Source organism: Schistocerca serialis, chromosome 9, assembly GCF_023864345.2.
Source record: "Schistocerca serialis cubense isolate TAMUIC-IGC-003099 chromosome 9, iqSchSeri2.2, whole genome shotgun sequence".
Taxonomy (NCBI): Eukaryota; Metazoa; Arthropoda; class Insecta; order Orthoptera; family Acrididae; genus Schistocerca; species Schistocerca serialis.
In genome coordinates this window covers 232,329,313-232,352,435 of record NC_064646.1, presented here as the reverse complement: position 1 = coordinate 232,352,435, position 23,123 = coordinate 232,329,313, and the positions used below count along the sequence as shown (strand labels likewise).

At 40.9% G+C, this 23,123-nt stretch overlaps 1 long non-coding RNA gene across 1 annotated transcript in view; it reads left to right on the top strand.

The window, feature by feature from the left end:
* The window catches only part of LOC126419800 (uncharacterized), a 62,566-nt gene that overhangs the window by 2,381 nt on the left and 37,062 nt on the right, over positions 1-23,123 (top strand). The gene's annotated exons all lie outside the window — the stretch shown is intronic.

Sequence of the window (23,123 nt, the reverse complement as noted above, 5' to 3'; positions counted from 1 at the left end):
CCCAGAACTACACGCCGAACGTATGGTCTTCGTCGTGCCACGTAGCCATCCGGAGACCGATCTTCTTGCGACTGTTTAATCTCGTGACGACCGATTTCAGCAGTAGCGCAGAGTGGCTACGTTCCTGCCAAGTCTTTCTACAGTATCGGAGACGGAGCATCCAGCTTCTAGTACTATATTACACGACCTGGTTCAAACCTAGTCACCATAAACGCGTCCTTGACTAACAGCAGCACACCGTGTCCACTATCAAAAGTAACTAGTGCTCACGGCTGCTACAGCGTGTATTTAGAGTAGCTCTGATGTCTCACAACTATTTCTTGGTGTTGCGACTTTTTCCGCCAGTGAAGGTTAGCCGAGGCTCGCACGATGCCGTGTGGTATATTTTGGAATATGGTACGCCTAATAGTGTCGATACCTATTGCTTCAGAAGGGATTCTCATTACAGCTTTTCTAATTTCACGTGCTGTAACGTGGTTTAAGTAGTAAGGATCTGGGTCATTTAGCCTTAATTTTCTATCAGAAAGTAGTTTTTATTAGCATTTGGGCTGATTAAAGCTGAAAAAACTTGTTCACCTTGTCAGCTGGCTTTTTCTGTCCTTCACCCAAGCTACGGAGATTCTTCCACGTAACCTAAGCTCTCGTACAGTGCCACCTAAGGTATGCCATATTTTTGCATTGCAGACTTATTGCTTTCCCCGGTTGAGCAATTTTCTGTATCCTTCGTAGCACCAGCTAGCATCATACCTGTGGATGAATATTTGACATAACTGAAAGTTTTGTATTATTCGTATATGAGCCATGAACTTATTAATAAGTTTCTGGATCTCTGCTCAGTTGTTGGTTCACTGATTATTTGATGTTACAGCGTTTATGAGCACTACGCTCCAGAGATCCACGGTCGATATGATTAATGTTCCCATAAGCTGCGTGGCCGGCCATAGGTGGCCGAGCGGTTCTAGGCGCTACAGTCTGGAACCGCGTGACCGCCACGGTCGCAGGTTCGAATCCTCCCTCGGGCATGGATGTGTGTAATGTCCTTAGGTTAGTTAGGTTTAACTGGTTCTAAGTTCTAGGGGACTGATGACATCAGATGTTTAGTCCCATAGGCTCAGAGCCATTTGAGCCAATACTATTTGAGTAATACAACCCAGTACGTTTTCCTTGTCGGCAAGTGTTTACCAGAGACAAGTGCATTGTCAGGAACATCTCTGGGGAGCATGATTTCACAGCTTTTATTCTCTACATACGTAAGTGATCGGACAGGCTACAGAGATTTACGTCTTTCTCCTGATGATTCTGTGATGTACGGCAAGGTGTCGACGTTGACTGGACGACGCAAGATGACGTAAACAGAATTTCTAGTTGGTGTGATGAGTTGCAACGTGCTTTAAATTTAGAAAGATATAAGATAATGTGTTCGAGTAGGAAAAAAAACAATTCCTGTAACTTTAGAATACAGAGTTAGTCATCGATTCAACATCTAGGCGAAAATTTACAAAGCAATATGAAATGGAACGATCAGGTCAGGTTTTTAGCAGGAAAAGCGAATGATCGACTTCGGTTTATTGGAAGGATTTTGGGTTAATGTAGCTCATTTATAACGGAGGCGGCATATAGAACGCTGGACCCTTTCTTGTGTACTGCTCATGTGCTTGGGATACTCACCAGGTCGGGTTAAAGGAAAACATCGCAATAATTCAGATTCGTGCTGTTAGATTTGTTACCGGACGGTTCGATCAGCAGGGAAATACACTTTGTGGACTCAAATGAGAACCTCGGAGGGCAGACGGCGCACTTCCCTCGAGGCACCATCCCAGAAATTTAGAGAACTCGGTTTTAAGGCTGACAGCAGAACTATTCTATTGCCGGCATCGTACGTTTCGAGCAAGGACCACGAAGATGAGACAACAGAAGCTGGGTCTCGTGTGGAGGCTTGTAGACAGTAGTTTTGCCCTCGCTCAATTTGCGAGTGCAACAGGGAAAGATATGTCTAGAAGTGATGCTGTGTAAATGAATAAGAGGCTGAACCTTTACTGTGAAATAATTCTCAAGACTTATTTTGTATAAACGACTCAGTATGTGCATATGCTGAAGTGAAACCTGAGAAACATTTCTCGCAGAAGTGGTCTGTCACTGCATGTGCTTCATAAATTGGCTATAGTGTCTTCTTTTTTAAAAATCTAGTAGTCACGAAAATGATTACAGCGATGTTTGAAATGCGCACGTGAAACTCTCTTGAATCGATCTTGATCGATGCTGAAAAATATGCAAATGGCGACAGGAATGACTCGAAAAAAAAATTATGTTATAATATGTTATGTATAAAGTGTATCCATAAGATCGTTTATCAGTCCAGTTACAATGAGTTCCTCGTATTCACAATAAAGTGAATGTAATCGCGTTTGAAAGGCTATTTATAAAGGAATCCTGGAACCGTATCTGTGTAACTCTGACTTCATTTCATTATGGTAAATGCAGGCACAACACCTAGCTGTGTCAAAAAATGTTGCCCAGGAGACGTAACAACACCGCAGCTCCTGTTGAAGGCTTGAACAAAACTCAGTTAAATTCATATAAGTTTTAGTGCATTGTGAAGGCTGTGATTGTCTTAGACGTTTCTGCAAACGGTATCTGATATAAGCCTGGTTTAGGTCCAGTGTAATAAATATCTCTGACTTATCGTAGCACGAAAACATGAATGGAAGTCTCGTAGTGAAATAGACTGGAGGATTACTTTGTAATTCAGGTCTCTTTAATCAGCTGCTGGCCAAACCCTTCCACATCTTTTCAGAACGGAATTACCAATGGTATCGTAAGCTCACAAAATTTACATGTTTGTGCTTTGTAAAGCTACCCTCTGGCTCGAATGTTTTATCAAATAACAGCCCAAAGTTTGCGATACTGCTAAATGACTTCCCCCTCTCACGCGGAATTTGAAGTTAAATAGTGGTATTTAATCGGAGTCGCTTAGTAATAACATCTCGTCCGAATTTTCCATCTTACATGTACCCACATCTGAAACCAATGATGGAATTTTTCAAGTTGAATCGTTATTCCGGTAACAATTCTCGCTGACTAGGGAAATTCAACAGCGTGAGTCCAAGCATACACAGCTTTTTTCCGCATATAACGCAAATGAAGGGAACAGTAGCAGTAAATCCTGCTATCCTACTGCACATATCAGACATAATAATTAAAACAGTTTCCGTTCCGTGCAGCTAGTCACTAAGACATTGCACATTTTCCCTTACGTACCAACTGGCAAACTCACTTAACATGGTTGGTACTCACTCACCCGAAACATTTCTGCACTAATTCTATTCTCATTACCGCCCTTACCCAATGTTGTCTCTACCTACAGCTTATTAAACTCGATTCTATCTTGTTCATCAACAGCACCACGAAAGCTAAAAGTTAAAAAAAAGTACAGATAATCTTAGCTGTTGTGGACTTTTACTAACAGCCTACATTTTAAATAGATGACGTGTAACTAGCGTTCAGAAGTTGAAAATATTTAATATGACTGTCGTTGTAGCAAGTCGTATGGACTACTAGTATACTACTACAACTACATTTATCACTACAACTTAAATTTCTGAATTAACTTTAAATGATAAAAGTTTAAAAGTACTGTAGAATATGGCAGAAGCATTCTTGGGAACCAGTATACATTTTTTTCAAAATTTTTAAATATGAAGTACATGACTAGATTATAGTACTTACGAGAGATGGGTGTAAAGTACACCTTCCCCGTTGGTGCCGGAGGAATTTAGATGTAGGGATGACGGTTCCAGTTCTTCGAAGAATGAAAGTAATGTGAACTTGTCTACAAACGTCATTTCAGTAACAGACACGGCTGTAGTCATACATTCCTCGCCCGACGTCGGCAGCAATGCCGGTTGATACTTCGTTTAAACTTCCGACATAGTAACATTCATACTTATTTTTAATTCTGAACTCAGTTTTACTTTCCTCGAAGCATTAAACGTAACAGCTCTGAGGCAGACACGGTGAAACAGACCACTTCAAATAGAACGCCGGCCACGCATCTTAAACATAGAATTAATAGAATGTAAAGCTATTATAAAATATAAGGCACATAGTGTTCTCAACCACACTCCGCTGCCACTACAGAACTCAACCAAGGAGAGTGGTAGTAGTGGTAGTACTGAGTCGGTTTTTATATATATATATATATATATATATGTATATATATATATATATATATATATATATATATATATATATATATATATGTGTGTGTGTGTGTGTGTGTGTGTGTGTGTGTGTCTGTGTGTGTTAGGTTTCGCTATATTTATTAAAATCCACTGCTTGGTATTAAAACAACCTCGCAGTCATTCAACTCCTCAATAAGATAAGCTTCAGAGACGGTAAACAGGAAAAGAAATCATACAGTAGGCTTTTGAACATCATAATAAATTAAAATCCGGCACCACTGGAACGGTACCATGTCCATCGCGGCATAATTCTTGACGTTTCCACAATGTAAATCATGAATCCTTGCCTATTGTCAGTTTGAAATAGTTAATTGTTAACTCTTCACCCACGACGATAATACAACACTTACTTGAACCGTAATAGTTTTTCTGTGATGCCTCCTCGACACATAGACTTTCTGTTGTGTCAAACTAAGAAGAGATATTAAAAGACTATGCCTTGGTCAAAAACGTTTACTGATATATGCCGCCTTTCGCAATTGAAAGCTATGCAGTATTCATACACTTTGCCAACAACGATGGGTGAGAACGAAGCCAACAACCCCATTTATAAAATACTGATTGACATTTGTGCACGATGAGTGTACAGACGGTCTGTTGCTGTTCCTATCTCTCTGCTATAGACGTGCACAGCAACAAAATAGCTAAGGAGACACTTCCTGCAAACGTAACATACAGGTCCTTGTGTATTCTCTGCAATTCGTATGCTACATTCGTTGATATAAAAAGTTAATTGTGGAACGTGATGATGGCTCGAGATATGATAGAAACAAAGTAATAACCAAGTTCTTTTTCTTGTCCTCCTCTCTAGCGTCCACCGCTTCGTCCATCTAGGGGCTAAACTACGACGCAAGAAGGTGGATGAGCTCTTACCAACCAACAACCTCACTGACGTACAACGGCTACTGACAATTCCAGGCCTGTTGCTGTTCACCACCGTAGTAATGATAACATCTTCACTAATAAATGCAGACTATTTGCTACGATATCTGTCGCTCTTTCAATAATACGAGTAATAACAGCACCATATGCAGAAATAACTCGCACGAATATTAATTTCCACAATTCTATTGGAAATAAAGTACTTCTTTTCCTCATGATGATTTGATTTATTTTGTCAATTCATCCCAGAACTTCAGTCTCAATAAAGAAGCTCTACCTTTCACATTTTTCCTAACTGCCTACAACAAAGTATCCTCGTTTCCACACTAGTTCAGTCATAAACGACTGATCCTTGCTTTGTGCAATACGGAGTTAACAAAATAGAAGTTGTGACTGTGATTAACAATAACACTGGTCAATCATTACTAAGGTATTAAAAAATTGTAATGACACACATAGATACCTATATTTCACCCAGTACAACTAAAGAAGCAGCGAAGTGCCACAGAAACAGTACAACTAAAGAAGCAGCGAAGTGCCACAGAAAGAATACGACCGTTTGATGAAAGATATTATCCAGCAACAAAATACAAATTTGCATGAAAAAGAATTCGTTAGAAAAGAGAAAATTTTGTTTACGATGAATATAAACACCAAGGGCATTAGTTACAGGGTCGTAAAAGGTAGGAGAACCAAAATAATGCCAATCAGAGAGTTCAGATAGAAAAATGCAACTAGAACGCCATCTGCAATCACTATTTCGTAAACAGCAGCACATCTTGCCTTGTTCATTCGCTTAAAGTGCTAATTCAGTTGACAGATCGCAATTTCATTCATGGGACCTTCTCCTCAAACTAAATACATAGGGTTTTCTATCAAACCTAAGCCCCAGTTTGGTACTAGGTCAGTTTGGGGAACCATGTAACCCTGACTGCTGCTATTATCGGAAATAATCGGAATGACGGTATACAGTTAATAGTAGCTATTAGCAACGGATTATCCAGTCTCTGACGACGCCCTAATTCACACTCTATCTCTCTTCTGTCCTCTGAAACCCTACTCCTTTCTCATATTTTCATAAAGTCAGAAACTTCCTCATAACAAATCTGAAATACAAATCGTCAAGTAGGAAGGTATTTACTGTATTGTACTGTAAAAATCATCCGACATTACGGTAAACAACATTGTGAACAAAGTATATGAGATAGGATAATTGGCGATTTGGGAGAAGAAGATATTGCAGGTCTTGTAAATAAAACCGTTTTAAATCCAAACTACACTGCAAGGCCAGCTTATGTAAGAGAGTCGCTAGAAGCTGCACCATAATGACACTCGGCGCCCAATCTCATGGCAAAACCACTTGGACTCCGATACCTTTTGAGGAAGGTCTGAAGCAGACACACACAACCTGCACACTCTCCATGCCTATGTTTATCAGGCGAATACAGCATTCACTATTGAAGGTACCTGGCGACTTGGCAGAAGATTTTATTCAGTGCATTCATTCTGGGATTAACACATTCATGCTAGGACTCTATTTACAAATTTTAACATCTCGCTTGCCAGACTCAGACCTGTGGTGTTGCTGTCACCTGTGGGAGCCACACGGCATGGCCCAAAGGTGAGTAAATTGTGTTTATCATGGTGTTGCATGTGAACTAATAAATTCACCTTGGTTCTTTGAACGTAAGTACTGCTTTTATATATGTATAATAAAAATGGGGGTTCCTATTCAAAAAAACACAGTTGATATCGTTTGACCTATGGCAGCGCCACCTAGCGGGCCAACCATAGCTCCATCTCGTTTCCCACTTCAAGCTAGGCGAGCTTCGTTCTTTGTAGTTTTAAGGACCACCCTTATATATATATATATATATATATATATATATATATATATATATATATACGTTAGTTCATACATTCTTTGTGTGTTTCCCTTGCGTTATCTAGGCACGGACTCGTGTTTCAGTAACTGTGTTCAACAGCGATTAGAATGGACAGGGACTGTGATTGCAGTGTTCGGATGAGGGCTGAGCTGGCATCGCTTGGCTCACAGCTGCAGGTGGCGCTGACTTAGGTCCTGCAGCTTGAGGCTGTTGCCAACAGGCACCACTGTGGGAAGCCGGACTTGGGTATCACGGGCATGTCAACCTCGTCCTATCCGTCCCCAGGTCGGTCTGCCGCTGTGGTTGCCCCGGTTGCTGCCCGCAGTGGGGCTGAGCAATCACAGAGGGTGGGCTTATTGGTAGTTGGGAGCTCCAATGTCAGGCGCGTAATGGGGCCCCTTCGGGATATGGCTGCTAAGGAGGGGAAGTAATCCTGTGTGCATTCCGGGTGGAGTCATTCCTGATGTGGAAAGGGTGCTTCCGGATGCCATGAAGAGCATAGGGTGCAGCCAGCTGCAGGTGGTGGCACACGTCGGGACTAATGACGTATGTCGCTTTGGATCTGAGGAAATTCTCTCGGGATTACAGCGGCTATCTGATTTGGTGAAAGCTGCCGGTCTTGCTTACGAGATGAAGGCTGAGTGCACGATCTGCAGCATCGTTGACAGAACAGACTGCGGACCTTTGGTGCAGAGCTGGGTGGAGGGTCTGAATCAGAGGCTCAGACGGTTTTGCGACCGTGTTGGTTGCAGATTCCTTGACTTGCTCCATAGCGTGGTAGGGTTTCGGGTTCTGCTGAATAGGTCAGGAGTTCACTACACGTAGCTGGTGGCTACAAGGGTGGCGGAGGCTGTGTGGCGTGGACTGGACGGTTTTTTAGGTTAGAAGGCCTCGGGAAAGTACGGGGTGGGCTGCAATCTCAAAGGGTGAATGGCAAATACAGGACGTGCTTGGATCAAACAACAGTCGGAATTGTAGTTGTAAATTGTTGTAGTTGTGGTGGGAAAGTCCCTGAGCTTCAAGCGCTAATAGAAAGCACAGAAGCTGAAATCGTTATAGGTACAGAAAGCTGGCTAAAGCCTGAAATAAGTTCTGCGGAAATTTTTACGAAGTCTCAGACGGTGTTTAGGATAGATAGATTAGGCACAATTGGTGGTGGAGTGTTTGTGTCTGTCAGTAGTGGTTTGTCTTGTAGTGAAGTCGAAGTAGGAACTCTGTGCGAATTGGTATGGGTGGAGGTTATTCTTAACAGTCGAACTAAGTTAATAATAGGCTCCTCCTACCGTCCCCCAGACTCCGATGATATAGTTGCTGAACAGTTCAGAGGAAATTTGAGTCTCGTAACAAACAGATACCCCACTCATACGGTTATAGTTGGTGGGGACTTCAAACTTCCTTCGATATGTTGGCAAGAATACTTGTTCAAAACCGGCGGTAGGCAGAAAACATCTTCCGAGATTGTCCTAAATGCTTTCTCCGATATTTATTTCGACCAGTTAGTCCACGAACCCACGCGAATTGTAAATGGTTGCGAAAACACACTTGACCTCTTAGCCACAAACAATCCAGAGCTAATAGAGAGCATCATGACTGATACAGGGATTAGTGATCACCTATTTCTTCCAAATCCACCAGAAAGAAACGCAAAATAATTTTATTTAAAAAAGCAGATAAAGTGTCACTAGAAGCCTTTCTAAGAGACAATCTCCATTCCTTCCGAACTGACTATGGAAATGTAGACGAGATGTGGCTCAAATTCAAAGACATAGTAGCAACAGCAATTGAGAGATTCATACCTCATAAATTGGTAAGAGATGGAACTGATCCCCCATGGTGCACAAAACAGGTACGAACGCTGTTGCAGAGGCAACGGAAAAAGCATGCGAAGTTCAGAAGAACGCGAAATCCCGAAGGTAGGCTAAAATTTACAGACGCGCGAAATTTGGCACGGACTTCAATGCGAGATGCCTTTAATAGGTTCCACAACGAAACATTGTCTCGAAATTTGGTAGGAAATCCGAAGAAATTCCTGGCCGCATGTAAAGTACACAAGCGGCAAGACGCAGTCAATACCTTCGCTGCGCAGTGCCGATGGTACTGTTACCGACGTCTGTGCCGCTAAAGCGGAGTTATTGAACGCAGTTTTCCGAAATTCCTTCACCAGGGAAGACGGATGGAATATTCCAGAATTTGAAACACGAACAGCTGCTAGCATGAGTTTTTTAGAAGTAGATACCTTAGGGGTTGCGAAGCAACTCAAATCGCTTGGTATGGGCAAGTCTTAAGGTCCTGATTGTATACCGATTAGGTTCATTTCAGATTACGCTGAAACAATAGTTCCCTACTTAGCAATCATATACAACCGCTCGCTCACCGATAGATCTGTACCTGCAAATTTGAAAATTGCGCAGGTCGCACCAGTGTTTAAGAAGGGTAGTAGGAGTAATCCATCGAACTACAGAACTATATCATTGACATCGGTTTGCAGTGGGGTTTTGGAGCATATACTGTATTCAAACATTATGAATCACCTCCAAGAGAACGATCTATTGATACGTAATCAGCATGGTTTCAGAGATCATCGTTCTTGTGCAACGCAGCTAGCTCTTTATTCGCACGAAGTAATGGCCGCTATCGACAGGGGATCTCTAGTTGATTCCGTATTTCTAGATTTCCGGAAAGCTTTTGACACCGTTCCTCACAAGCGACTTCTAATCAAGCTGCGGGCCTATGGGGTATCGTCTCAGTTGTGCGACTGGATTCGTGATTTCCTGTCAGTGAGGTCGCAGTTCGTAGTAATAGACGGCAAATCATCGAGTAAAACTGAAGTGATATCAGGTGTTCCTCAGGAAAGCGTCCTGAGACCTCTGCTGTTCCTGATCTATATAAACGACCTGGGTGACAATCTGAGCAGTTCTCTTAGGTTGTTCGCAGATGATGCTGTAATTTACCGTCTAGTAAGGTCATCCGAAGACCAGTATCAGTTGCAAAGCGATTTAGAAAAGATTACTGTATGGTGTGGCAGGTGGCAGTTGATGCTAAATAACGAAACGTGGGAGGTGATCCACATGAGTTCCAAAAGAATTCCGCTGGAATTCGATTACTCGATAAATAGTACAATTCTCAAGACTGTCAATTCAACTAAATACCTGGGTGTAAAAATTACGAGCAACTTCAGTTGGAAAGACCACATAGGTAATATTGTGGGGAAGGAGAGCCAAAGGTTGCGTTTCATTGGCAGGACACTTAGAAGATGCAACAAGTCCACTAAAGAGACAGCTTACACTACACTCGTTCGTCCTCTGATATTGCTGCGCGGTGTGGGATCCTTACCAGTTGGGATTGACGGAGGACATCGAAAGGGTGCAAAAAAGGGCAGCTAGTTTTGTATTATCACGTAATAGGGGAGAGAGTGTGGCAGATATGATACGCGACTTGGGATAGAAGTCATTAAAGCAATGACGTTTTTCGTCGCGGCGAGATCTATTTACGAAATTTCAGTCACCAACTTTCTCTTCCGAATGCGAAAATATTTTGTTGAGCCCAACCTACATAGGTAGAAATGATCATCAAAACAAAATAAGCTGTTCGGGAGTGGAATGGCAGGGAGATAGTATGATTGTGGTTCGATGAACCCTCTGCCAAGCACTTAAATGTAAATTGCAGAGTAATCACGTAGATGTACATGTAGATGTAGATGTACCTACACAAACCTAGCAAAAAACTCTCGGACCTCTGATACCCAGAATCAGTGATGTTTTTCGTTCCAAAGATTGACAAACAGGCTGTTAAGCAGGAAGACATATTTTGGCTCTTCAGTGTCTGTATAATTTTTATGACTATAACGAATTCGCATTTACAAACAAATCATAAAGCTAATACGTATAATATTCTGCTTACAATGTAATGACATTGATGTCTGTATATGTATTGCGCTAGAAAATAAACTTTCTACTGTAGTAGCAATAAAACGTATGTGTGGATGATCAAATGTGAAACTTAAGCAAGTACACCAAAGAACGAAACTCTTCTTTAATAACCATTGACATGAAAGTCTGAAGGCCCTGTTCGCAGTTTTTCTTTGGTTTTCAGCTAAACATGATCCAAAGACGGTGTAAGAGAGAAAATATTAATCCAAGGTTAAAAATAACCCTACCTCTGGCAGCACATCTTGCGCAAAACTACGCTTATTTGTAAGAACGCTACATTGAAAGATGTGCCTCAACCACAGCTAGATGTAAGAAAAAATTTATATATACACTTTTTTCTCGGACTCAAATATGGACTGCACTCATGTATATTCACTAGATTGTAATCCGACGAACAAACAACTTGAACTTCCGTGGCCCGTATTCCATCCTACTTGTTATGTAATCAAAGACAACACAATACTATATCTATTGTATGTAAGAGAAGTTTTTGGCTGAACATATAAACTGATATAAACAGAAGGCTACAGAATGTCAAAAGTACTGTTAACAGTGTAATATTTCCATACAAAAAAAATTGACATACTTATTCGCTTTCTTATAACTCTGTAATAACTGGCTGCATTCAGGAGAGGTTTCGTAGGCTGCATGTTTATCGACGTAATTGTCCACTTTTTTTTTATAACAGCTCATAAATGTATCGGACGCTCTTTAGAACACTCATCTTGTTCCTACGTCTTGAGCCTAGCAGACTGAAGTGATTTGGGGGAGGGAACCAAACAGCTAGGTCATCGGCCCCATCAGAGTGGGGAAGGATGGGGAAAGATGTCGGCCGTACCCTTTCGTAGGAACCTACCCTGCATTGGCCTGAGGCGATTTAGAGAAATCCCGGAACATCGGAAGGAAGATGGCCGAGAGCGGTTTTGAACCGACGTCGTCGCGAGTGCAAGTCCATTGTGCCAACCACTGCGCCACCTTGCTCAGTGACTAAAGTGAGACCAGTACCTACTCGTGCCATTGACTTCTTGTTGTATGTAATAAATACGCAACCATGATACTAGAACTATTTAAATATTACGGCATTTCTTATTTAAGATTTATGTTTCTGACACCAATAACCTTAGGAACTTTGTTTTTTTTCAAGCGTTTTTTCTGAAGTGTTTCGTGATTTATCTGCCGGTCGAACGATCGAGCATGTAGGTGTTCTATTGTAATTTATTCCAGTATTAAAGTCGAACCTTCTTCTTTGCTGACGTTATCCTTTGAATAAAGTTGCGATTCTGAATCACTGCTTATACATTTTCTTTTATCATCCCCGTCATTAGATATTTCACGTAATGAAGATCAGTATTTTTCAATATTCCGTAGTATTCATGACAAGTCACTTAATCAGGTTACTTAAACTTAATACAATTCATCAATTTTAGTGAACTACATATTTTTATCGAGATCGTTCAGTGCGTTGTTCGTGACTCTCCATTTGGTGAAACTGCCATTATCACCTTTGTACATAAACCATGTCGTCTCGATACTGTGTATTATGTAAACTTTCTAATATAATTTCCGAAATTAGAATAATTATACAAACATGGTTCAAATGGCTCTGAGCACTATGGGACTCAACATCTGTGGTCATACAACTACTTCAACCTAACTAACCTAAGGACATCACACACATCCATGCCCGAGGCAGGATTCGAACCTGCGATCGTAGCAGTCGCGCGTTTCCTGACTGAGCGCCTAGAACCGCTTGACCACCGCGGCCGGTTAGAATTATTATACACAAATTCAAAACTGGTTGCAGCTTTTCCCTGAAGCATACCCAGTTGCACAAATTTTCAACGACCACACAATTATATTGTTTACTCAGACTTGTGATGCATTGTTATTTAGACATCAGGTATGCTAGAAATAGCAATGTTGGTAAAGGCTTTTTGTATATAACGTATTTTTCGCCTAGTAAAGATATAAATTCATTCTTAATTAGCTTTGCAATTCAGGTCGTTAACAAGTCACTGTTGGACATAATATGCCACTTAGAGCAACGTCATGATACCTACAGAACCTATATAAATACAAAACTTCGTGTTAAACATCTTGCTGGCGCTGAAAGTGTGCGTATTGTTTGCGTTTCTCTACATTTCTAAAAGTGAACGTATTTCGTTCAGTTTCTCCTCATTTCACAGCAGACAAGAAAATATTGCTGTGAATCTTTGCCGATTGACAACACTCTTCTATTAAAGAAGAGTATAGGGGCTTTTTTTTTATCTGACAGGAGCATTTATCAGCTGGTAAGTTATAAGGCATTTTAATAGTAAGAACGACTTAACAGACTTTTTATAGTGTAACAGGCGTTAGATGTTATGTTTGATGATGATGATTACAGTTAGTAGAGTCTCATAAACCATCATGTTCACTACATATCCATCTGACGCACATCTTCTGGAGATAAGTGTTCCTTGGTTCGCATTTATGGAAAAATGCAATATTTCTGTCATCAGCTCCCTCAAAAGTTAAACTTTTCAGAACAGCAGAATGCATAATAAAATACTAAAACATGTAAAACATTTCATTATAGCTGTAAGAGAACTGCACTACCTAGACATAAACATCTTTACCGTTCCGGTGTGGAGTAGTATTCTGTGGGCGGCTGGCACTGTGATGATACGTGTTGCTTGAAGTTCAGTGGTATGGAAATTTTTTATCTGGATGAAAAACCGGGCTTGTCGTGATTGCGGAGGAGATATATTAATGCGGGAAGAAGGAATTTACTGTCCTGGATTACGAGATATAATTAGGTCATGGAAATGCCAATCAAACACGCAAAGTCCACATCAACATTGCAACAGTCTACGTAAGTTCGACGATCTTTTGTAAAGTACTTCACCCGGATGACAGGTTTTCGTTCAAGTTAAGGACTTTGAAACCTGAATATGTTGCAGAGAGCTACAATTTTGAATAGGCTTGGTTACACCTCATTTTCCTAAATTTACCTTGGTTGTTATTTAAAGTCTGGCACCATAACGTAATGTTGCTTCACAAACATCGATTTCAGCAATTGCAGTAGACTGATAGATTTATTATTTCCATTGTTGTGTATGTACTGCTATCATTATTGTTTAGTGCATGATTAGTAATGTAGTGACATGAATGAGTTTGACTGGGTTCTTTAAATTGTTATCGTAGCATCATGCTATGCATTCACTTCTGCAGTGCAATATCTGCATCAACCAACCTATTATTAGTGTTTTACGTCTTTCTAATTCATCCACGTAATAGTAAAAGATTATTAGAACGGTTACTTAAAATTTGGTTGAACCATTCTTGTTACACCGCTTGCGAAATGCGTTATCTGTCAAAAGAGCCATGTTCTTCATTTTTCACATGTTCTCCGTGTCCCCCACGTTTTGCGTGTTTAGAGTGACGCATAAAGCGATGGCGTAAGGCGTGGTGCTAATTTACCTTACCCAATGTGATAGCATTACGACGCAGTTGAGGTTGACACGTTTGTCTCCTCTGATGTGGAAGAATCAGTTTCAGCAGTTGTGACTGAACCATATGTTGCTGTGTCAGCAACTGTTGTTTCTTCTTCTGCTAAGGTCGATGCATTTGTTGTGGTTGAAGAAGTTGTTAAAATGGCTCTGAGCACTATGGGACTTAACTTCTGAGGCCATCAGTCCCATAGAACTTAGAACTACTTAAACCTAACTAACCTAAGGGCATCACACACATCCATGCCAGAGGCAGGATTCGAACCTGCGACCGTTGCGGTCGCGCAGTTCCAGACAGAAGTGCCTAGAACCGCTCGGCCACAGTGCCGGCCGAAGAAGTTGTCCCCTCTGATGTTGTCTCCACAGCTCACTCAGTTGTTTCACTGGGATCAGTCCTTTCTGTTGTTGATGAAGTAGGTACTGTGTTGCTGAACGGAACTTCTTGGCAGTCACCCATGGGTCTTTACCGGCAGACGCGACAACAACGGGGAGAACCAGAGCACTTGTAAACGGTAGCCCCTTTGGAAGCAGATGAATACTCTTTATCATTTGACAACCTGCTATAGCCACAACACATGGGTGACACTTGTCACCATGTCAAATGACAATGAAAAGTCCTCTCTGGATTTTGCTAACACATGGATATTACCACACGTAGATTGAATATTCCAGAAACGGTGAAGAGTGTCGTCTGTACACAGTTCCAAGTCGCAAAAGTCACTTAAGGATCGTATACATGGTCATAAATGGGACGTAGTAAACATTTATAGAGTCAGTGAGTAGCAATTATGGACGCAGTAAGCGCCAGCGTCTAGGACACAGCAGTTGAAGAAGGAACAGTATTACTTCACCTATGAGTGGCCAGTGCTACATCTGATAGATGAGTAGCATGAGTAGCAGTCTAACAAATGTCACACACCCACCCACACACACACACACACACACACACACACACACACACACTTATATATATATATATATATATATATATATATATATATATATATATATCATTTAGTGTAATGTTCACGACAACACATCATCTCAGTTAGCAATGTTTTGGACAGTACCTGTCCCTGCGAGAGTTGTGCGAAGAGGCCAGTGGTGTAATAACTGGTCAGGTAGAATCTGATTTAGCAGTTAGGCCAAGTGGCCATTGATTTATTAGATGACAGAACAGGTCCAAGCTAAGCACCCTAGGTAGTGCATTTTATATAGATTAGAACAAGAGACAGATGGCTCGTCTCTTCACAATGGGAATGCCATTTGTAATTATATGAAATCACAGTAAAGAAATTACGACAGTAAAATGTTGGTTCGAGGAGTAGCTCGGGAATGTACAGGGTGCGGAAGTTATCAATGCAGATATTTTTATATGTGGTACCTTTATACGTACATACATCAATGTGTTGGTTTTTTCTTCTGCATCAGTCTACCCACGGACAATAATTCATGTTTTCTCCATGGTCGCAACTGCACAACAAAGTGGACTATGCCTTTCGGTATATACTATCCGTTTTGCTTCCACACGTACACAAATCGATAATTGACCTGTTACACAGGGTGAAAATGAATGTTAGTGGCGTACTTGTACAACACTTCCGGGGAGGTACTACTATCGTGACAGAAAAAGTAAGAATAATAATAGCCGTAATTATTAGTCTACAATCGACTTAAATACTGATTCAATATTCTTCAGTACACCGTCCTCAGTCACCAGTACACATGTCTGCACTTACACCCATTTACCTTGTATAGCAGATGGTCAAACACCTCACATATAATCATGAATAAAGATACTTTTTTTAAGGAGTGCGTATTATCTTGCTACTTTCACATGTCTCCATCCTTATCAAAGATTCTTTTCTGTTTCCGCAATCCACCATACGACGAGTGGTGGAGTGTACTCCGTACCCTTGTCAGTCGTCTCCTTTCCCGATCCACTCAAACACAGTCCGAGAGGAAAATGATTGTGTATGTGCTTTCGTATGTGTGCTAATTTCTCGTATATTATCTTCACGGTCCTTGTGGGCAAAATACTGTGGCGGCAGTAGAGCCGATCTTCTGTCACCTTCAAATGTTGGTTCTCTAAATAATCTCAATAGTGTTCCTGGTACATAATGTCTCCTTCCCTCCCAGAATCCTCATTTTAGATCCTGCACCTTGTCCGGAACACTTAGGCGTCGCTCGGGCCTGTTAGTAAAATATCTAATTGCCCGTCTCTGAATTGCTTCGATGTCTTCCTTTAATGTGACCCAGTATGGCTCCAAAAACAGGAGCAGTACCCAAGAATAGGTTGCACTAGCGTCCTATATGTGGTCTCATTTACTTATGTTTCTACCAATAAACAGAATTCGACCATTCGCCTTCCTCACAACAATTCTCACATGCTCGTTCCGTTTCATATCGCTTGCAGCATTGCGCCTATGTATTTAAACGACGTGACTGTGGCAAACAGGGCACTATTAACGCTGTATCCCAGTATTGTGATTTATCATCCACATTCACTTTCATTTTTCTACATTTGGAGCTAGTGCCATTCATCACGCCAACTATAAATTTTGTCTAAGTCGTATTTTGTCCTCCTACAGTCACTCGCGTTCGACACTTACCTTACACCACAGCATCGTTTGCAAACAACCGCAAATTGATGTTCACCCGGTCCGCCAAATCATTTGTATATTATGTAGAGAACAACGGTGGACCTGTCGCACTTCCATGGAGCACTCCTGACGATATCCTTGTTTCTGATGAAAACTGGGCGTCGAAGGCCACATCCTGGGTTCTATAACCTAACAAATATTTGGGGCACTCACGTATCCGTGAAACTAATCCATATGCTCGTACCTTCTTTAACAGGCTTCGAAGGGGTACCGGTCCAAACGTTCTCCGGAAATCTAGAAGTATGCGATTTGCCTGTTGCGCTTCATCCTTAATTCGCAGCATATCATGTGAGAAAAGGGCAAGCTGAGCTTCGCACTAGCGATACTTTCGGAAAGCATGCTGATTCGTTGAGATAAGATTCTCAGTCTCCAGAAAATTTATTATCAATTGAAGACATTAAGTCTGTATATGAGTCTACGATCATTTTATTTTGAGCACTTTTATTTTCACAAGTCCTTCTTGATCACATATATTTCTATCCACTTTACGACCGGTTTCGGCTTATCGCCATCTTCAGACCTGTTTTAATTATAAATACTGTCTAAGCGACGAGGTTCAATTAATTAAGATTAAATCTATACAAGGCTTAGTGATATATGAAATAGAAAATATTTACAGCCATGTACCACATTCTTACATAGCGTTAAAATATTCTGATGTAAATCATGGTTAAATTAACCATGTGCTCGATAACACTCAGATTACGTCAGTATTTTAACAAAATCCTAATGCCAGCAGACGGCACCTTAGCCAGAGTACGTAGTAAACCAGTGCCGCCAATATAAAGATTAAAATTCAGTATGCATTGTCTTTAGTTAAAAAAATTTCTCCCTTGGCTAAACGAGCGTCTGTAATTAAAAACATATACTGATATACTCGTTGTTGAAATCAATAAAAAGTACCAACTATATTCAGTACAACTCTCGCCTGGTTAGGGCCATTTTTTATACTGGCATTCATAAAAGTTTTACGTTACCTAACCAGGCTAAGGGTTGTATCGCATATTATTTGTACTTTTTATGAATTTCAAGTGAGAGTCTAATTTCACATATAGTATATCAGTATATTTTTTTAATGATAGGCGCTCGTTTAGCCAAAGGGGGAAAAACTTTCAACTAAAGACAATGCGTACCGCATTTTAATTTTATATTGGCGACTTTGGTTTACTATGTACTCTGGCTAAATTTCCCACTGTCGGCATTAGGTTTTTGTATAAATACTGACGCAGTCTGAGTATTAGCAAGCACATTTTTAACTTGACGATGATTTATATCAGAATACTTTGACGGTATGTATGACTGTTATACATGGATATAAATATTTAACATTTTATATTACATGCATCTCTAAGACTTGAATAGATTTAATCTTAATAAATAGAACTTGGCCACTTACACAGTATTTATATTTACAACATATCCGAAGATCTCAATAAGCCGAAAACCCTCATAAAGTGTAAAGAAATCTGTGTGATCAAGAAGGACTTGTGAAAATAAAAGTGCTCAAAAATTAATTATATAAGAACTGAGAATGTGTTCAAGGATTTTGCTGCATACCGATGTCAGGGATAGCAGTCTGTAACTTTAGTGGTCCGTTCTTTTGTCCTTCTTAAATGTAAGAATTAACTGCGCTCTTTTCCAGTAACTGGCGACTTTTCGCTGGGAGAGAGATTCGCGGTAGATGCAAGCTAGGTAAGAGGCCAGTGCTATGGAATACTCTTTTACCCGCTCAGCGATTTTACATTAAGACCAAAATTTTCATGAGTTCTTTGTCATATGGTTTGCAAATGTATGACGGTGGTAGTTGTTGTATGCTTCAAGCATAGATCTTTTCACAGACGCTTCAATCTTTACTATCCTTTGCTAGCAGTCATTTACATGTTGTCTTTTGAACTTAGAGCGCAACATCGTCTGCTTCCTCAAATTTTCTCGAATCTTGTTATCAAACCATGGTTGGTCTTTTGTCCTTAACCCACTTACTAGGCACATAATTATCTAGATTACGTTGTATATCCGTTTAAACGTAGTCCCAGTATGATTGACGTTGAGCAGTTATAAACAAAATGATACCAGTTCAAGTCAGTATGTGTTGCAGTGCCGGAGAAACAGAAGACATATAGGCCAGCAGACTGAGATCCATGCCAGAGGTTGCCCCAAGAAGCAGACGAGCAGAGGAGGCCCGCTGGTGGAACGAGCCACATGGCGCCAAGACATTTGAAATCCCATGTGTAAGAAGACGTCCTCCAGCAGCGATAGGAGCGGTATACGTTCTGAGAAACCGCTAGTATTAGTTTCAGGAACATTTCAGAGTAACAAAGGGGCAGTGCTGGAGTTACTGAGAATATGCATGTTGCATTTGAGGTAGCTAAAGGTAAGGACCAAGAGTTATTATTTAGATAGCTCAATTATAAAATTACTGGTGATACAAGACCTAATTTGGTAGTCAGAGGTAACAGAGAAAAAACTTCCGATAAACGTACGACAGATTGTTACACGGGTATAATATTTCAAGCCAGACAACATTCAGGGGAATTGTAGCCTGAAGGGGAAATGGGATGAATTAGCAATCAAAGTCCCTTAGGGTTGCAATAAGAGAGTGACTGAAAATGTAAATTTAAGCGCCATAATAGAATTGGTTTATGCACTAGGACGAGCAAATTTCCTTCAGAGATTGGAAAATGACAGACTACGGAGCGCAGCATGTTGGAGAAGGGCGAGAACATTAGTTTAAGTGACTCATTTCATTTCGTGCTGTAAGACGAAAGTGCGAATATGCCAAAGGAAGAGGAAAGTAAAGTGACAACAGTAAAATGTTGGGAGGGTAACAGTAAAGAAACGTGATAAGTAACATTACAGTTGTGGGAATCAGAGGCATGTATGCTGATACTGTGATCAAAGTAAGATGGATGCAGACACATACTAAGGCAGAGTTAGCTAGAAAATTTCTAGAATTCTGCTACTATTGTGACGAGTCAGAGCAAACAGATGCATAGTTGAACTATTAAAAAGTCAGAGACGTCACCGTAAGGCCTCTGAGACTTGCAGATGTTATTTATGTACTAAATACTGGCAAGCAGCACACCGGTGTGAAGAGAGACTCGGGAACACTCCTGAGAAAACGATGGGATATTCAATAGCTGCCTCGTGTGGCAGTCATGCGTGGCCACTGTCAAAAATGGCACAATGTTAGGGTAGTAACATGCACAGCAGAAAATGACTGAGGTGACAGAGCCATGGGATACCTTCTAATATCGTTTCGGACCTACCTTTGGCTGGCACAGTGCTAAGGCAGCTGGACCTGGCATAGACTCAAAATGTCGTTGGAAGTCCTCTGCAGAAATATTGAACCATGCTGCCTCTATATCCGTCCATAATTACGAAAGTGTTGATCATGCACGGTATTGTGCAAGAACCAACCTCGTCAGTATATGTCGTAAATCTTTTACGGGATTTAAGAAGGTGGCCCTAGTGCAAGATCATTCTTTCGAATTGTCCACAATCTTCTTCAAGCTAATCACGAACAACTGTGGCCCGGTGAATGGCGCATTGTCATCTATAAAAATCCCATCGTTATCCTGGAACATGACGTCCATGAATGGCTGCAAATGGTCTCCAAGTATCCAAACATTGCCATTTCCTGTCAATGAGCAGTTCAATTTGACCAGAGGATCCAGTCCATTCCATGTCAATACAGCCCATACCATTATGGAACAGCCACCAGCCTGCAGAGTGCCTTGTTGATAACTTGGGTCCATGGCTTCGTGAGGTCTGCACCACTCGAAATCAACCGTGAGCTCTTACCAAATGTAACTGAAACTCATCTGACAAGCCGACTGTTTTACAGTTCTGATTTTCTTCGAAATTTCTCGATGTTCTCCGTTAATCCTATCTGGTAATGACCCCTCACCGCGTAGAGGTACTCCAAAAGAAGACGGACAAGCGTAGTGTAGGAAGTCTCTTGAGCAGATATGCAACTTTTTCAAAGTGTTTTTCCAATCAATCGCAGCCTTTGGTTCGCTTATCACACATTTGCTGTTGTTCTTTTGAGTTTAAGCTGTACGCAATTGTAATTCCTAGATATCAATCGAATTTACGGCCGTCAGATCTTATTTTTCGTTTAACAGAAGTTTTACTACCTTTGGCTGGCACAGTGCTAAGGCAGCTGGACCTGGCATAGACTCAAAATGTCGTTGGAAGTCCTCTGCAGAAATATTGAACCATGCTGCCTCTATATCCGTCCATAATTACGAAAGTGTTGATCATGCACGGTATTGTGCAAGAACCAACCTCGTCAGTATATGTCGTAAATCTTTTACGGGATTTAAGAAGGTGGCCCTAGTGCAAGATCATTCTTTCGAATTGTCCACAATCTTCTTCAAGCTAATCACGAACAACTGTGGCCCGGTGAATGGCGCATTGTCATCTATAAAAATCCCATCGTTATCCTGGAACATGACGTCCATGAATGGCTGCAAATGGTCTCCAAGTATCCAAACATTGCCATTTCCTGTCAATGAGCAGTTCAATTTGACCAGAGGATCCAGTCCATTCCATGTCAATACAGCCCATACCATTATGGAACAGCCACCAGCCTGCAGAGTGCCTTGTTGATAACTTGGGTCCATGGCTTCGTGAGGTCTGCACCACTCGAAATCAACCGTGAGCTCTTACCAAATGTAACTGAAACTCATCTGACAAGCCGACTGTTTTACAGTTCTGATTTTCTTCGAAATTTCTCGATGTTCTCCGTTAATCCTATCTGGTAATGACCCCTCACCGCGTAGAGGTACTCCAAAAGAAGACGGACAAGCGTAGTGTAGGAAGTCTCTTGAGCAGATATGCAACTTTTTCAAAGTGTTTTTCCAATCAATCGCAGCCTTTGGTTCGCTTATCACACATTTGCTGTTGTTCTTTTGAGTTTAAGCTGTACGCAATTGTAATTCCTAGATATCAATCGAATTTACGGCCGTCAGATCTTATTTTTCGTTTAACAGAAGTTTTACCGGATTCTTTTTAGCACTCATGTGGATGATCCATACGTTTCATTTTTTATAGTCAATGGCCACTTTTCGCATCATAAAGATATTTTTTTAAGTCGTTCCGCAATGTACTTTGATCTTCTGATGACTTTGGTAGACGCCAAACGACAGCATCATCTGCAAACAACCTGGAGGGCTTCTCAGATTGTTTCCTAAATCATTTATATTGAAAAGGAACAGCAGATGTCTATAACACTACCTTCGGGAACGCCAGAAGTCAGTTCCGTTTTACTCGATAACTTTCCGTCGCTTTCCTGCGAACTGCGAACTTTCTGGCAGGGAATCAGGAATCCACTGACGTAAGCGACACGATATCCGTAAAGATGCAGTTTGATTAGGAGCCGCTTTTTAGGTACAGTGTCAAAAACCTTCTGCAGATCTAGATATACGGAATCAATTTGGAATCCCTTGTTTATAGCACTGACCATTTCGTGTGAGTAAATAGCTAGTTGTGTTTCACAACAAGGATGTTTCCTAAATCCGTGCTGACTGTGTCAATAGACAGTTCTCTTCGAGGTAATTCGTTATGTTCGAAAACAATATACAATCCAAATTCCTGCAGCATATCAGAGTTAATGATTTGGGCCTCTAATTTACAGGATTACTCCTATTACCTTTCCTGAATATTGGTGAGACTGTGCAACTTTCCAGTCTTTGGGTAAGGTTCTTTCGTGAAGAGACGGAATGTACATTGCACATTAGAGGTACATAGTACATTAGGGGTCTACTGCACCAGCGTACTCAGAAAGGGCCCTGCACAGCAAGACTTGCTTTGATTGATTTAGGCTTCTACACTAATCGGAGGGCATCTACTTCTAATTTTCATATGTTGACAGCTGTTCTTGATTCGAATTCACGAATATTTACTTCGTTTTCTTTAATGAAGGAATTTCGAGGATTAAGTCTAATAACTCCGTCTTAGTGTCGCTTTTATCGGTACCATTAGCATTTTCCAGTAAAGATACTGATTGTGTCTTGCCGCTAGCGTTCTT